Genomic DNA, 18,138 nt, shown 5'->3' with positions numbered 1-18,138 from the left:
GGTGTGGCGAATTAGAAGTGAAAATAGCCACACCATGTAAGAATTGAGGTATTATGTTGCGCATGCGAAAATTTAAAACACACATTGTTTGAACAAGTTTATTGAAAACATGAACACTTTGACTACTCCGTTACAACTGCGTCAGACGCAAATGATGAAAACACACACAGCCACACACACACACAGCCAGACACACACACAGTCGGTGGGGTGGTATGTTATTTATATATTCTCAGTCTCCCCCCCCCCCCCATCATCTCATTTCACCACCCCTCATCTCATTCCCTCCAAAATCCATGACCAAGGGCACAGCCAGGACGTGACTGGGTACAAAACAAAGATACAAGCAGCCATTGCCAGCTGCCCGCACGCAGCCACACACACACACACACACAGCCACACACACCCAGCCAGCCACACCAAGCCACACCAAGCCACACACCCAGCCAGTCACACAGACCCAGCCAGTCACACACACCCAGCCAGTCACACACACAGCCAGTCCCACACACCCAGCCAGCCAGCCACACACACCCAGCCAGCCACACACACACACACACACACACAGCCAACCACACACACACCCACCCACCCAGCCACACACACACCCAGCCAGCCACACGCACACACACCCAGCCAGTCACACACCCAGCCAGTCACACCCACACACACACACACCCAGCCAGTCACACACACATCCACCCACACACACACACACACACACACACACCCACACACACACACACACACACACACACACACACACAGTCACACACACACACACACACACATGGTGAGTCAAGCAGGTTATATGTTCATTCATTAGAAAGAGAATTAACACACCTAAATGCAAAAATACAAATCAGTGCACTGTTACAGAACAGTTTAAAATGCACACCTTTGCTGTAAACTTGAAGCAGGGCAACCAGCTATTAGTGAAGCAGGAGGAGGACAGCCAGAGAGGAGTCAGGAATCAGAGGAGCGTGGCGCCGCAGTGGAGGATCAAGTATATCAGTGCAGACAAGGAACACTTCCGGGTTGGGGGTACATGGAGTGCTCAGGCGCGCGCTCACTACATGCTCCACCACAGGTGTCCTCTGACTGCTGCTCGGCCCCTGCTTCATTCACAAACTGCGGCGTGCTCGCGCATACCGGGGGAGTGCTCGCGCATGCTGGGGAGTGCTCGCGCATGCCGGGGGAGAGCTCGTACTTGCCAGAGGAGGGGGGACTCGCTCTTGGGAAAAAACTAAGTTACTCAATTCGCCACAGGTTGACTGCCAATTCGCCACATGTGGCGAATGGCGACAGGGTTGCCCACCCTGGGTCTAAAGGTTCTCTGACCATGTTCTGTTTCGTTATTGTTCTTACCTGTGTCAACTGGGATGTTTTCAATCTACAGGTACACAGAGGATTTAAAAAAACCAAAAATACTTGATCTAAGAAATAAGAACTCAGACAACTTTTCAGGAGAGCTGTTTTTAGAAAGCCATAGTACTCTTGGGCGATCCTCCCATATACTTGTCTTTATTGTTCTTTGTTGCTACAGTTTGTCCACGAGTAGGTAGAATAATTTTGGATGCGTACTAGAGCTGTGTGTGTGAATAGCAGTGGCTGCCAAAAGAAGTTTAATGAAGTTCTTGAATGAGAGCGCCTGCCAACCACTGCAGCATTTTCTAGTGGCACGAAGTATCTTTGTTGGATTGTAACTGTATTTTCAGTTCCAAGGCCCTTCCATTGTTGGAAGGAGATCACAGCAAGGGCTGTTTGCACATCATCCAAAGAGATTCCCTTTCTGTTGTCATTTAAAACATAAATTTGCACAGATTAAAACCATATAACTATCATAATTCATTAGTAGCATTTTTTATTTTAAACAGCACTTACTGCACAGCTCTGGCGTGACAAATGAAAACATGCACGAATATCTGAAGACAATTTGAAATACAGGGAATTACATATGTAATACACGGTTAATGAGAGCAGTACGTAGAAAGGAACTCTGGCTACATATACTGTACTTATATCTTAATGCATGTTCAATCTCTTACTGCAAATTATTTTAGATTAAAGCTACAGTGGGCCTGTTTTATGTATATAACGCTGATTTGAAAAATATCATGTTATCAGCCTTTCTTCACTAAGCTGCTTCAAGCCGCAAACCCCATAATAAAAACATATATTTTTTAAATATATCATTTGAACGGGGTGGGTGTGAAGTCTCAACAATACTGTTGAAACATTCTATAGTCTGCTGCAGCATGGCGGGTCCTGGCAGCCCTAATGTTCTTGGTCAAAATCAAATAACTCAGGAATCGAGGGGTCCCCACTCCTCAGATTATTATAGTGATACACGTGACAATATAATAAGAGACATCATGTGAATAAACATAAAAGTAAACATTAGGGAAAGGAATCCCTGTCCCGAAGAGCTTACGTATATATGGATAAATATGGGACTTATGCAGAACAATATAGACACCAAATGCAGTTCTGCTAACTAGTTCATTGGCAACCTCTGCTCAATGATATATGTAATACATTCACACATCAGGGTATGACAATACCATGCTGTATGCTTGCCAATCTGGACAGTGATTTATTGGAAGGCTGGACACGCATTTGAACACTGTTTAAACTGTTTAAACTATTTAAATAAACAGTAAACAGTCTAATAAATCACTTATGCTCGAGGTTTTTATCTGAGAACAAAAAATGCTGATTACAGAACTAAGCTGTACTGTGCACTTGAGATGTCAGGAGCTGTAAATAAAGCTTGTATCCAGGGTCAGTATATTATACTGTACTGTAGGTCTAAGAAAATCAGCCTTTTCATTCTTTGCACAATAAATTCTTAGTTGTGAAATCTAATAGCCTGTCTTACTGCTTGTATGATTTGCTACTGTTGTAAAATGTGTCAGGGAGGGCTTTTCAATGAAAGGACACCAGCATATAAGGCTGTTAATATTAATTTGCTTGTATGTGATGAGAGTGGAGGTTGGTTTATCAGGCATACTGCATGTATAAAATGAAATTAACACATACAGATGAAGTAAGACTTACTGTTTTCAGCACCGTGACAAGGTGCGAGATTACAATTGTTTCACCGTGGCTCGTCCACGTGCAGTTCGTGGGCAGCCGGCAGAATTATTTGTGGCATATTTATGTAATTGCAATTGAGTTTGTGTCCGGCACATGGCGCACTGAATATCTTTGCCCATGCCCACGCATGCGCTGTCTACAATGACACAGCACGTGTTTATATACAAAATACTGTACAATGTAACAGTGTCACTAGAAGTGTGGTGAGTGGCACAGTGAGTTAAGGGTTGAAATGTCCATACATGGTTAATTTCTGCCGTCACTGCACAAGCTTTACGCGTTGATAAAGGAAATATTTTGTATAAAGAGCAGCGATTGACAGAAAAGTTGAAACTACTGATTTGTTTGCTACAGATAAATTACACCGCAGATGCTGACATTTCCCTCATTATACAAACTTTCCAACTTTAGGGTGTCTGCCTCAAGGCAATTTTGGTCCAAATACGGGGCATTTTCTACCTGCACTAATCACAGTACTTTGCTCCAACTTTGCCCCATCTTCCCCAGCTTGACCCATGGGGAGTGTCAGGGGGAGGAGTTGGGGAGGAGTTACATGGTGCACAAGTTATAGTAAGATGTATCACATTCTGCGTCTCAGAGCACCATTCTTTTTCCATTATATTAACCTAAAATAAATTTACCATATCAAAAGTACCGGAAGTAGAAATAGGCGCAAAATGTTGCGGATTTGGATCTATCTCAGATCGTCCGGTTCCTTTGGTCTGCGGATTTCTGCAGATCAATCTTAAAAAGGGCCAATACGCCTTTTTGGGATTTTTTTTCCCGCATCTCCGACAATCCACGCGGCGACTTAATAGCGCGCACTCAGATTAAATCCGAGGGGAGAGAGTGCAGATTTGTAACTGCGGGTTTTGGAGTCAATATGGAATCCGAGTGCAGATTCTTTCAAATTAACCCAGATTGTATCCAATGGTGGATTCGGATTAATCCGCTCAGATTTTTAGTACCCAATCCGCAGGCTGGTTTTTGGTGGGGGTGGTGGATGGATTTGGTCAAAACAATACGCGGACTTTGTAGGACCGGATTTGGAATGGTTCAGCCATCCCTAGGGGTAAGTCTACAATTCTGCAACAGATGTGAGAAACTGTTCTTACATACAGTATTCTGCAATCCTGCCCAAAACACACTTTTTTCTATGTTGATACATTGACTCTTCCTTCTCATACCGTTGTATGAAATGTATCACTCATCCCTGTAGACTGGACCTCAGCAGAGATCTTGAGATCCAGAGTTCTATCAAAATTGAACAACATTCCTTGGGTGCATTCTCATGTGAGGAAAACATATCTGCATTTTCCGCAGTACCTGGATACTGATGAAGTACTGTAAATACTTAGATGATATACCCGAACATGGACTTCTCGCCTTTCATATTACATTGTTACATAGTAGATGAGGCAAAAAAAAGAAATATGTCCATCGAGTTCAACCTATGTTAAATTTAGCCGAAATAAATAAACATTATATATGTGTATTTATACATTATGAAGCTTTTAATTTTTAAAGCTTAATCATTACAATCAATATTAGATTTTATTTATTTTTTACATCTATTATAAAACATTTTCCCATGTGGAAGTGCTAATTTTCACATATTTTGTTAATGAAAGAGTGAAGTTCAAGCACAAATATACACCTCAGTGAAAGATCAATAAAATAAATATAAAAAATGTGAGTGAAGTGTTGGAGGAATATATTACAAAATACGTAGCCTTAGGGCAAACTGCTGCTGCTGCTGTTCCTTCAAAGGGGATCCTCCTAGATCCCCCACAAAGCAATGGAAATGAACGTCAGAGCGCAAACAGAATCCTCAAGGGTAACATGAAACAAATGAAGAACAACAATAGTGCAATATAGCAGAATGATATAGCACAGATGGAGGGAAGAAGTGGATTTATCACACTCACACTATGGCAGATGGAATCAGATATATGGGATGATTAACAGGAGCATGATTGTCAAATCAGATATACAGTACCTCCATTTATTTATTTATAAAATGTTTTACCAGGAAGTAATACATTGGGAGTTACCTCTCGTTTTTACGTTGGTCCTGGGCACAGAGTTAAGATGACAAATAATACATGGTTACAAATACAGTTACATAAGTGAGCAGGGTATACATTATATACAAGACATTGTGTGCACAGTTAGAGATAATATATATTATAGACGTATGTAGCAGTTACAGACCAGATTAAAATGTGAGACAGCTTTAGTTTTGAAAGAACTTAGACTGGTGGCGGCTGTGAGGGTCTCCGGTAGATTGTTCCAGTTTTGGGGGGCAGGGTAAGAGAAAGAGGAGCGGCCGTATACTTTGCTGAACCTTGGGACCGTGACCAGTCATGACAGAAAGCATTAAAAAGAACAGAAAAACCACATAGTATAATATAGTTTTATAATCAAAAGTAAAGGGAAAACATGTAAAATGTGAACTCACAAAGCTGCGTTATGGATGCACATTAGAACCACAACCTGGGTCCAGCTATGGGAAAATGCTGCAGCGTTCTTCTCCCTGCTTTTTCGTTTCGGAATAGCATCAGTGTGGCCGTGACATCACTTCCGACGTCTTCCACAGGAGGTCACCTCCAGTCTTGCAATTACAGGAACAAAGCCAAAAATAGTCCAAAGCAAGTCCACAGGAGTGATACTGTTAGCCCGATGCGTTTCACTCAGGCGCGCTTCATCAGGGGCAGTGGCCTGAGACAGTACAGAGTACTCTTTAAATGTCATTCTCCCACTTGCTGCACGATGCAAAACGTGAGAAGCGGTACTACAATCTGTACTATGGCACCATAGGATAAACAGGGAACATCCACTTAAATGCTTATGCTAAAGGGAAATAAAAACGTCAACAGAGACAAAAAGAGAACAAGCATTAATAAATACAAATCATAAAAGGATCTACCATATTGCAACAGTTTGCAGAAAGATAATAATGATATACTGCCACTAAAAAGAAATCTCCAAACATGGTATGTTGTTTTTCATTTGTTTCGTGTTACCCTTAAGGATTCTGGTTGCTCTTTGAGGTCCATTTCCATTTTTTGTTAATGCCCATACAAAAAAAACCCACAATCTTTTGATCTCAGGGTATTTTCTTTACACGAAGAACCAAGCCTAAGCAGCTGAGATATAACGTATTTCTGTCCTTGCTAAAAATCTTCCTCGGAGTTAAATAAATCAAGCTGAATTGATTTGGGGATTTGTCTACTGATTATTATGGAACATGCTCCTCCATCAGCCATTACTCAACTAGACTGTTCTAATACTGTATTTCCTGGGTTAATTAAGTAGCTGAATCCTAGCCTCAAAGGTAGGGAAATTCAATCAATTGGGTTTATTTCTGGGGGGGGAAACAAACCTCAACACCCTCTTAATTCAGACACAACTTCCTTACGAGAACTTTCCCTTCCTGAACGTACAGATCCATATACTGTCTTTGCAGATAAAGAAGGAGAATTAGAATGCTGATGAGCAAAACCTTAAAATAGACTCTCTGGCCAACTTGTTTTAATTGAGAGGGGAAAAAATAAGGCGACTTTATTCAGAGTGAGCCAATTTTTAGGAAAATTAAGAAGAAGAAAAAGTTGCTACGAGTTCGCTCTTTCATTTGATATATCCAAAACTTGAAATAGAAACCTCCAGATAAATTAAATCCATGTATTCCCTTATAATAATTAAGAATGATGAATAATGGTTTGGAAATGGACATCCCTATTTCTAGCCCTTCTACCAAGTATTCTCCAAGCACATTTTGCATTTCAAGTCCTTAATTAGTTCCAAACGAAGTCATGATAATTGCATATTATTTTGGTATTTGTTGGGTGTGCTTCTGTTTAGATCTAGCCAAAAATGAAAGGATGATATCAGTACAAAGTGCCCAAGAATAGTCACCTGACCATGATAATAGCAAATCACATGACCCAGGATTGATCCACCCATGAATGCTACAGAACGGCCAAAAACAAATCACACAGGGCCCTTGTATTATTCTCAGAAGGCACTTACATAGTTAAATATGTAAGTCATAAATCAAATATTTCAGACAATAGTGCAGACTTTACATGGCTGGTCGCTAAAGCTTATTTTGCTAACTGGCTGAGCGCATTTAAATGGGAAGTTTTAGTATAGTGTCTGTTCCTTCATTCAACTGCCAAAATAAGTGATACACATTGCAGTAATATTCCTACATATAAAGAGAACACAATTATTGCCAGGGAACACAGTGAAAAAGGAAGTCTGTTAAACTGCAGAGCAGCTGCCATTTGGCTGCCATTTTGCATACGTAGCAAAAACTATGCATGCAAAATGGAAGCCAAAAGGACAATGTGTGAGAAGCTGAGCTCAAAATGTGAACTTTCAGGTGCAAGCTTCCAAGAGGAATAATTGTGTGCACAGCGGAAGTGAGGAATAAACTGGCAGGTACCGTAACTTCAGGAATGCAAGTTTGCAAAATATATACACATTAGCAGGCATACCGTTATTTGGGGTGCACAATGTATTGTTACCTGGCATGCATTTGTAAAATCAGGCGATTTCCTTTTCCACTGCGCATCATCTACAGATGTGGCAACTGACTGATTTAATGTGAGCCTCTAATTTCTGATTTTTAGTCAGTGTCGCTGATTTTGGCATAAGTGGTCTAATGGGCTTCAAAGGAGTCTCACTGATAAACGGCAGGATATTTTTAAATTTGCATTAAAACACAATTTTATGGCCAGTAACCCTCAAATCTCGGCTTGGAGATGACATCTCTGTATCTACTGTAATTTACTATTTTGAGAAAATGGAACAGTCATTCATAAAATGTAAATATAATATGTATACTGTATGGAAACAAAACAAAATGCTTCAATATAAAATAAGTGTGAAAGCTCAGTTGGATGGTCTTCAGTTTCTTCTACTGTGTCAACCCAAAAATACATTATTGTGTTTACAAAAAAATATTATGGCTGCCGCCCCAATCTCTTCCCTCTGACAGCTGCAAACTCACTGTGCAGATTATAACCGGAGCCTGCACTCAAATAGCATCTGGGGCAGATTCCACTGATATGTTTGCTGCGTGGGAGGCAGAAAGGGGGCGGGAAATATGGCGTTTGCGCCAGTGCGTACACTTGCGGCAGTAAACACTCCTATGGACAATGTGGTAAGAACCCCAGCACAAGCTATAAAGATGCTTATCTCACAGTGTACAACCTGTTACGCATGCATTTGCCTTGGCCATAAAGGAAAAAAATATGGAGAGGGGAGTTTGTGCTTTTCTTAATGCTTCTTCCTGACACTGGAAATCAGTTTAACAAGGGTGCCAGGTGGTTGGCTGGAAGGTTTTACAATCCAAAACATTTGGCAACTGACTGCAAGGTTTTACAATCCTTGCGAGCATGATAGGAGAAAAGGATCCTAGCAAATGTTCCTCGCTGTTTAAGTATTTACACACTATCTGGGAAGCATGTCGGGTGTGCGGGTGTTCTTCATGGTGGGCTTATGATAAGAATGTTTAGACACAAGAAGCAGTGCAAACTTATGTACATTGGGGTCACAGGGACATGGAGCTTTGGTTCTCCTAAATGACACCTCCCGCCCATCCACAACCTTTCCCCGGCAGGCTGATGGCCAATACACTGGGGGAGCCTTCCGGAGAGCCTGGTTCAAAAAGCTCTGATCCTAGTGAGTACAGACACAATGCTGCCTTGACTTGCCAGGTACCCCAATATTGCAGCGGGCTGTATGATTTGTAAGGGGTTTAAGTTCAGGTTTCATATTCCACAGGGTGGGAGAGGGTTTCAGTATGCAGCAGGAATTTACGGTGGGTAGTGGACCATAGTCAGGTAGTGCAGCAAAAATACAAAAGGAGATCAGTTTGGGCCATATGACGGGCCCGTTCACATATCCCCCATGGCTTGATCTTTGGGTATCCCCATTATGTGTAGTGCCAAAAACAGAGCTTGGAGTGTTTCATTTAATACAACAGCTTTCCTTTCCTGAGAGTGGTTCCTTTAATGACGGTATCCCAGAGAAAATGATGAAAGGGCGTTACTCCTCTTTTGACGATGCTATCGCGGTGCTCCTGCGCTGCAGTGTGACACCTGCTGGGTTGCTGTTTTGAAGGAAAATGTTATGTGGAGCGATGCCTGCCTTTGGGCTGCTCAATCTGCTGATCGTACTTTGAGCATTTTAGTTATTTTCTTGAAGGAGTTTTAAAATATGTCAAGATTGACTGGAGCGCATGCGCGAGGTCAGACAGCATGGCAGCATAACCCTGATGCTCCGTACCCCGCTCTGACAAATCAATATAAAAAACACGGATCAAATCTAAAAAAGCAGCTAAAATTCCCCCAAACAGCGAGCAGTTATCTCAGGATGTCAAAAAAAACATCAAAGACCCCTAACAAGAAGGGTCTCCCCGAGTACTTTGGAGAGGGGAGACTCCGCAGCACATCGGCGGCGGCGGCCCCCACCTCCTGCGCGGGCTCTGAATCAGAGGGAGATGGAGAGCCAAATGACCAAGGACTCCTACCGGTTCGCCGTTGCGATATTGAACGGCTGTATAATGACCTAAAAGGAGTCCTGCAAGCAGAGATCCGGGCTCTAGCTAAAGAAGTGGGGGGCCTGGGGTCCCGGGTCCAGGACATAGAGGTGCATTTGGACACAAATGTGAGGGCAACGAAAAAAAACACTAAAAAAACGGGGGATCTCCAAGCTCAGATAAATGAGCTCCGTGAGCGGCAGGAGGATGCCGAGAACAGAGACCGCCGCAATAACGTGCGTCTCAGGGGGATCCCTGAGTCTGTGGGGGACTGCGAGGAGTTCGTGACAAGATGGCTACAGCATATATGCCAAGAGTCCCCCGCAGACCTATTGCACATGGACCGCTGCCACCGGGCGCTCAGATCCAGACCGCAGCCCGCGGACCCCCCACGAGATATAATAATTCGCCTGCACTACTACCGCACGAGGGAGGAAATACTGAAATGCTCTCGCAATACCCCTTCCTTGGAATTTGAGGGAGCCAAGATCTTGGTCTTCCAGGACCTCTCCCCCATCACCCTAGCCCGCAGGAGAGACCTATGGCCGATAACAAGGGCCCTGAGAGAGAAAGCGGATCCGCTACAGATGGACATTTCCCTTTGGCCTCATGGTCTTACGTAATGGCCGCCCGATCCATATCAAATCCCCAGAAGAAGGCCCAAGATTCCTACAGCAACTGGGCCTGGGCACAGGACCTGTAGCCATGGAGGGGGAGACGGAGGAGCCCAGCCCGGGTCCCTCGTGGTCCACAGCGGGGAAAACGGCTAAGAAAAGGGCTGCCCAGGACCCAAACCTCACAAGAACTAGCTAAGCTAGTGGATTTTAGCAGACGAACGAAGCTGCTCAGTTAAAACCTAAAGTTACACGTTATAAGTTATAAGTACTGCACAGCCCCAAATAGAACTTTAAAGAACTCCCTTCAACAAATACCCCCGAGCCTATGGACCATCGTCGTGACGCTGACTGGCCGGTATCCACATATCCAGACGCCCTGCAAACAGAAATCACACTCACCTCGTGGTCCCCAAATGACGGCCAAAATGGGGTAGGGAAAGCTTCCAGCATGACACGCAGAACGCGGAAGCAAGGTAGGCGGGAAGCGCTCACTTAGCGGGAAACATACCCAGTCGAAGGGGGCGGCGGCAGCAGCAGTAGCAGACACATCTTCTCCCGAGGACGGCCCATTCCAAGATGGCGGCCAAAGGAAAAACGTCAGCGGAAGGGGCGGGTCTAGGAGACGGCCATCTTGGAGGAGGCGGAAATGGAGTGTGCACACGAACGAGAGGCGGATAGGAGAGACGGAAACGAGGAGATGCCGAGGCTACCACGAGATATTGCGGCGCCACCGGGAGACCGCCAGCAGCCGGGAGGAGGACAAAAGCAGTTGCAGGAACAGCTGATCGGTGTCCCGAGGGCCACACCACCAGGGACACGAGGGGGAGGGGAATTGTCCCGAAGGGCAGGGGGAGGCTCCGCACAGCACACAGCAGGACCAGAAAGAAAGGGAAGTAGGAGAGAGGAGTAGAGGAGGGATCGAAATAGAGGTAGGACAGAAAGAGACTGAAAGAAAGGTAGATGGACGGAGGAAGTGACCATATAAGTAGAGTCAGAGCAGAGAGAGAAGGCAACAGAAAGTGAAGAGGGATAAGCAAGTTTAGATAGGAGTGAAGACGGAATGAGAGGGATGTGTAAGTAGATAGCGGGTGATAGCAAGTAGCAGAAGCAAGAAAGTATTCAAGGAAGAGCGCAGAAGGTGATAGAAAGGAAGGCTAGCAGTCACAGGCTGACATGAAAAGAGAGATATAAGCTAGGTTAGGAAAGTAAATGGGAACGAGGAGGTTGATAGGATTGTAGGGGGAGGTTATAGAGAACAAACAAGGAGAGGATGAGGTTGGTGGAGAAGGGACGCAAGCAATAGCTACACACCCTCTGCCACAAGAGAAACCAGACGCGAACAGATAGGGGCAATAAACCGGTCCGCCCAATAGATGACATAAGGGGGAGATCAGGATACATATGGAAGTCCGCGGCCACAGGAGGGTGGAATACACACAGCTGGGATGAGGGGGGGGAGGGGGAAAAAAAATTGGACCCTAACGACCCCCATACTCTGAAGAGGCAGTGTGTCCAGAGCACAGGAATTCTATGGGGGGAGCGGGGGTTTAGTGCAGCCTCAAGTTGACACGTTAATGTTAACATTTTCCGTTGTTTTCGCAAAGACCTTTTCCAGAGCGGGGACGGGCGGTGGGGTTCAAGCCGGTCCTGTCCTCTGCATGAGCTCCATGTCGGGGTCTCTGTGGACAACATCCGGGGTCCCCGGCAAAGTCCCCTGGGAGGGTTGGGCGGCACGGGAGGGGAGGGGGCGCCAGAGGGGTGCGCGTCAGTTCTCCCCCGCCGGAAGCCCAGGGGCGAGGATCACGAGACCGCGGTACTGTTACCAAGGTCAAGTGACCATTGTTCTAATAAATGTTTTCTCTGTTTGTCTACATGTTACCCTCCCTCCCCCCCTATATGTGTCGCTCCCCCTTGGCCGCGGGCCGCAGTCCCTACAGATCCAGATATGGAACACAGGAGGTCGGACGATGTCAGACACCGAGAAGGAGAGATACCCGAGTGGGACACAGCAGGATAAGCCGAATATCCACATCAATTACTCCAGAACAGCTGATACGCAGACGGTCCAGAATACATCGCCCAGATGAGTAGCGACATTATTATGATTTCACATAATGTGAAGGGGTTCAATAGTCCCATTAAACGAAGAATTGCCTTCAGAGAATATAACCGTAGAAAGGCCGATATTATTTTCCTGCAGGAAACTCACTTTTCCCGTCTAAACCATCCAAAATTTCTAGACAAGGGCTATAGAACGTTTTACTTAGCATCTGCGGATGTCAAAAAAAGAGGTGTAGCAATAGTTATACACAATAGACTTGCCCTGACCATCGACAAACAATATGCAGACCCGCAAGGTAGATTCCTAATTTTAACGGGCATAATACAAAACCAACAGGTAACTCTAGCTGCAATATATGCCCCTTGTGAGCAAAACCCCGTTTTCTTCGAACAATTCTTTGCCAAATTACATAAAATAGCTAAGGGCAGTATTTTTCTCGCGGGTGACCTAAACCGCACAATGGACCCCGACCTGGACAGATGCACTCAAATTAACACAGCCCATAGACAGGACCTATTAACCATACGCAAGGGCCTTCACGACTGTCAGTTGACGGACGTGTGGAGAGAACAACACCCCGTGACCCGAGAATACACTTTTTACTCGCACCCTCATGACAGATACAGCCGAAAAGACTACTTCCTAGTGTCAAGCAGAGTGGTTCCAGTAGTGGGCCATACAGAGATCCATGAGATCTCGTGGTCCAACCACGCACCTATCGAGCTGAGGTGCAGGATAGCAGGCCTAGACAGACCCAGAGCAAACTGGAAGCTAAACGAGCTTCTCCTCAAAGCCCCCGCTACCGAGAGGGCGATAAAGGACCGGATAAAGGATTTCTTTAGAGAAAACAAGGGAAGCGTGCAGTCGCAGGCCACACTCTGGGAAGCCCATAAGGCTACTCTCAGGGGATTCCTTATGAGCATAGCCGGTAAGCGGAAACGAGAAAAAGCCTCTAAAATAAAAGAGCTGCAGGCGAAATTAACACTCCTCACTGCACAACATTCCGCGGACAAAAACCAGAACACGTGGCAAGAATTAATTGATACTAAAGCGGCCCTTAATTTGGTGTTATCCTCCCAGGCCGAGAAGGAGTTAGCATGGTCCAAACGCAGATTTTATGAAAAAGCCAACAGGCCAGATACCTTACTAGACAATAAGCTCCGAAACAAGCTCCCAAATTTCAGGATAGCGACAATTCGAACACAACAAGGCGACCTTACCTCCGATCCAAAACAGATAGTGGAAGCATTCCAGAAATATTATGCTACACTGTATGATGGAGACAAGGTTACCCACAGTCCAAAAACTTCAGCTACCTTAACGAGGTTCCTGTCGGAGGCGCAGCTCCCGACCCTAGGCAGGGTGGAGAAAGAGGCCTTACAAGGTGATTTCACCTTGGAAGAGATAACAGAGGTAATTAAGTCCCTTAAACCATCCAAAGCCCCGGGCCCCGATGGCTACTCCAATTTATACTATAAAAATTTTTGTAAGATCCTAGCCCCCCATCTGTTGAAACTATTTAATGGGATCCTGGAAGGAGAGCCCTTCCCGACCCAGATGCTCCAGGCGTCAATCTCAGTGATCCACAAACCCGGTAAGGACCCGGTAGACTACAAGAGCTACCGGCCAATCTCCCTGATTAATTCGGATATTAAAATCTTCTCCAAACTCATAGCTAACAGGGTGGGTAGCGTCCTTCCGGGTCTGATTCACCCGGATCAAGTAGGCTTCATTGCAGGCAGACAGGCAGCAGATAACACCAGACGGATAATAGATCTGATTGATTTGGCAAAAAAGAAAGACATACCGTCAATGGTGTTGAGCCTGGATGCCGAGAAGGCATTTGATCGTATTGATTGGTCTTACTTACGAGAGACGCTGGGGGTGTTTGGGTTTGGGGGCCGCCTGCTGGAGGCCATAATGGCCCTATACTCAGGACCCACTGCGAGAGTAAGACACCAAGGTTTCCCATCAGAACTGTTTAATATACGGAGCGGGACCCGTCAAGGCTGCCCGCTGTCCCCACTACTCTTTGCCCTTTGCATTGAGCCCCTTGCAGCCCATATAAGATTAAACCCCAATATAACAGGAATTCAGACAGGGGGTCAGTATCATAAAGCTGCATTGTATGCAGACGACGTGATCCTAACGATCTCTAAGCCACTGACAACCCTGCCCAATGTCTTTGAGATCCTGGGCACATTTGGCATGGTCTCAGGGTTTAAAATTAACCAGGCCAAGTCAGAGGCGCTCAATATCAATCTGCCAAAACCAACTGAAAAACTATTAGAACTAAACTTCAATTTCAAATGGCAACCCTCCGCTATCAAATATTTAGGGGTATATATCACCAGGGATTATAATACTTTATATAAGGCAAACTTCCCCAAGATGATGAAGAAGCTCAAAGAGGTTCTCAGGGTTTGGGCGGGTTACGGGATATCGTGGTTTGGCAGGATTAGTAGCATAAAAATGAACTTGCTGCCTAAGCTACTATATCTGTTTCAGACCCTACCAATACCGCTGGTTAAATCTGAGATCCAAGCCCTTCAAGCTCACATCATCCAATTTATTTGGAATAAAAAACGCCCACGAATTGCAAAAAGTCTACTGACTAAACCAGTGGTAAAAGGAGGACTGTCGGTACCTTGCCTGTTGGCGTACTATAAAGCGGCACAATTAAGCCAAATTATTCAATGGCACGCGGACCCAAAAAAAAGAAGATGGACAGAGCTGGAAAGGGAATGTTGCGCGCCAGTGACACTACACGAGCTAATTTGGTTACCAAAACAATGCAAAAAAGACATTGGGTCGCCGCTCTGCGCAATAGCGAACTCCTTAGCGGTTTGGGAGACAGTCAAATTGAAAGCTAACCTAACGTCACCACAATCTCTGATGACCCCCCTCTGGGGCAATCCGGATTTTGCTCCGGGGCTGGCAGGTGATAAATTCATAAGATGGACGCAAGCTGGGTATAATCGACTAATTGACCTGGAGGGTACAAAATCTATCAAGACGTTCGATTGGCTTAAAGAAGAATCAAATTTGCCAAATGCAGAGTTATTTCGATTCCTCCAGGTCAGGGCATTTTATAACAAATTTCCCATTCGACCCGCACGAACTAATTTTGAACAGCTGTGTTCAAATCCAACGGACACAAGGGGACTGACTTCTCGTATGTACAGGGAGGTGGTCTGTCCGGCTGGTAAAGACTCCCCCCGCCTACGATACATGAGACAGTGGGAGACAGAGCTAGGGGAGACTTTAGAGGACGATGACTGGAAATACATATTGCAAACTGCAGCGAAAAGTTCAATATGTGTCACATTAAAGGAGAACGCATATAAAGTCCTCATGCGGTGGTACCACACCCCAGTCAAATTATCTAAATTTGTCAGAGGTTATTCGCCGCTCTGCCCTAAACAGTGCGGAGAATTAGCTGACCTTAAACACATGCTGTGGTTTTGCCCAAGGGTGGTCCCGATTTGGGAAAAAATTCGAGACTGGCTGCAAGGGATGCTCGACTTAGAGATCCCCCTGGACCCGTGGCTGTTCCTTGTGGGCAGGCGGCCCCAGGGCATGTCTAGAACGACGCACAAACTGGTCATGCACTTTGCGACTGCCACCCGTTGTGAGATTGCGGCATTGTGGAAGCAGAATGAGATCCCAATTATCCCCAAAATCAGGAACAGAATTTGGCATGTTTGCCAGATGGAACAGTTGACGAGTTGGATCAACGACTCTGGCACTAAATTTCTAAAAGTATGGAACCCGTGGCTGGAACAAGTTATCATCCCGGGGTTGGACGCCGCCTCAATTTTGCATTAATAACAATAGATGGGTTCTCCTTGGATGTGATAGACTAGAATCAGACGCAGGAACACGCTAGTCAGAGCCACCCAACGCTTATATTGCGCAACAGATCCGGAAAAGCAGACAACTATACATCTCAGGACCGCTCGGACCCTCCTCCAGCAACTTTTGGGACCTTCCCCCGCCCTTTCCCCCCCCACCCCTAGTGTTGCCCTCCCCCCCCCCCCCTAGTACTGTGAGTCAAGTATGTCTTGTCTTTTGTCTCTGCATGTGGTGCGTCTAGTGCTGTTAAAGTTAACAGCTGTTCAACATAAAATTGTGGTGGGCCTATAATGTATGCCTATGGGAGGTGAGTTTCTGTATACAGTATATGCTTTCCACAAATAAAAATGAAAGTTGAAAAAAAAAAAAATATGTCAAGATTGTTCTAGGAAATTGTGCGCCCTATCGGGGTTCTGCTGGTGGCAGGCAAAACGGAGGGCCCCCGTACGGTGATCACTTTTATGGCCATCAAGATAGATTCAGAAGACATGTCTTACCGGCTTCCTACAATGAAGCTTGACATGCTGCAGGCCCTATAACGACAGGGCTTATGTCAAAAAAAAGTTACTCTCCGGATGCTCCAGTCTCTCTTAGGTCATCAGGCCTTCACCTTGCATATTATCTGTAAGGATCGGGGAGTCATGTCGCCCTCTGTGCGCTCCCCGCTTACCTTTCTCCGGTGCCGGGGGTCCCGCTCCTCTCGCGCCATTTACTGCTCGCCATGTGGGCCGTGCGCACCCGTCTCGTAGCTCTATGCTTCCCTCTCCGGTCTGCCTCTGGACTCTGCCAATGCTGCACCGTCAGCGGGGCGAAACGCGTGACCAGCATGTGCAGGAGCCGAGTCCTCAGTAATCCACATGGGCACCTCCCCACACCTGTCCTGCGCAGCGGAGCGGCCAATGGTGATCACCACTGCTGACACACCTCCACTACATCTTCTTCTAATTGGATGCAAGAGGTATAAGACACTAGATATAAAGGCCTTCTCATTGGGGCTGGTGGTTGGCCTGCAAGGCTGGTAGTACCCAAGAGGTGTAAGGGTATTAGATATAATGGCGCCCTCATTGGGGCTGGTGGAATAATTCCGCTACCCCTTATATGGGGAGCAGCAGGAGCCACGAGTCACGGCGATGCCATTGGGCTCTGTACTACGGTCGGGCTGCCTAGCAGGGGGTGGAAAAGTGTTGGTAAATCAATGGTTTAACAAAAAAATAAAGCTGTGGCCTTCTTTTCGCCCATGGAAGGGTCTGTGTTGTTATTTGTGGAGTGGGCGAGGGAGGGAGGGGGTATAAGTGGGCTCTTAGCGCGCCATGGCACTGAACTGCATGAGACTGCCAGAGGGGATAGTGCAAAATGTTCTGGCACTGAGGAGGTTAAATCTGCCCAGTACCTAAGGCTAGATTTACTTGAGGTCGATATATTCTTAGAATTACTGCCGTATTCACTATTATTTATTATTATTTACAGAATTTAGCGTTTATCAGCGCTAGTGACGCAGTTGTGGACGTGTGCGCGATATCATACTTTTCTGCCCCACGGTTATGTCGAGATTTGCGAACTTGGCCAGTTTCGCTCTGCACATTTTTCACCCTCATTTTTTTTTCCAAATTAAATATATAATTCTACTTCAAAATTCTACAAAACTATGACATGTTTGCTATATTTGGCAATTTAAAAAAAATACAAAAGTTATGTTAAAAATACCACTGTCACCTGCATATTAAGTCATGTGACCTTGCAAACATTTTCTGCCAAACCATGCTGGAGTTTTTTGCTAAAACGTTTGCAAAAACAGCTAATTTTTACGTGTTCGTGAACTCTAGAATAATGGAACAGGATTTCTTACAAAACCCTACGGAAAATATCAGTTATCCACTTTGATCTCTAAGACTGCAAATGATATCCGAAGGAAGGAACGCCTTCAGGTTCCACAAGGGTTAACATGCAAAATAAAC

This window comes from Ascaphus truei, chromosome 5 (genome assembly GCF_040206685.1).
Source record: "Ascaphus truei isolate aAscTru1 chromosome 5, aAscTru1.hap1, whole genome shotgun sequence".
Taxonomy (NCBI): domain Eukaryota; kingdom Metazoa; phylum Chordata; class Amphibia; order Anura; family Ascaphidae; genus Ascaphus; species Ascaphus truei.
The sequence above is the reverse complement of the archived record's forward strand: the minus strand, read 5'-3'. Positions refer to the sequence as shown.